Here is a 394-nt window from a genome sequence, read left to right as displayed (position 1 = left end):
TCTTTCAGCGCTCTTCCTTCACTCATCCCCTGCGGACCCTTGTACTCCCTTCTTCTCACTAGCGGTTCATGTAACCTTTTTGTACTTCTCGGTGAAAACCTGTTTTGTCCGGGGGCAGCAACAGAGCAAAACTCTCCGTTTAATGGCAGGGACGACATCTTAACTACATTTCTCGCGGTTGAACCTTGATATAACCCACTTACCTCGTGATAGGAGCGTAAAAGTGGTAGATTTATAGATAACAACACGCAAAAGCAGAACATCGCTAGCGGGAATCCAAAAAAAGTCACAATCATCTCTCGCTTTAAATGACCAGACACCAAGACATACAATCACACACTTCCCAACCACCATACACACACTCGGACTACAAACACAAGGACAATATAGAACG

Source organism: Penaeus monodon, chromosome 19 (genome assembly GCF_015228065.2).
Source record: "Penaeus monodon isolate SGIC_2016 chromosome 19, NSTDA_Pmon_1, whole genome shotgun sequence".
NCBI classification, from domain to species: Eukaryota; Metazoa; Arthropoda; class Malacostraca; order Decapoda; family Penaeidae; genus Penaeus; species Penaeus monodon.
The sequence above is the reverse complement of the archived record's forward strand: the minus strand, read 5'-3'. Positions refer to the sequence as shown.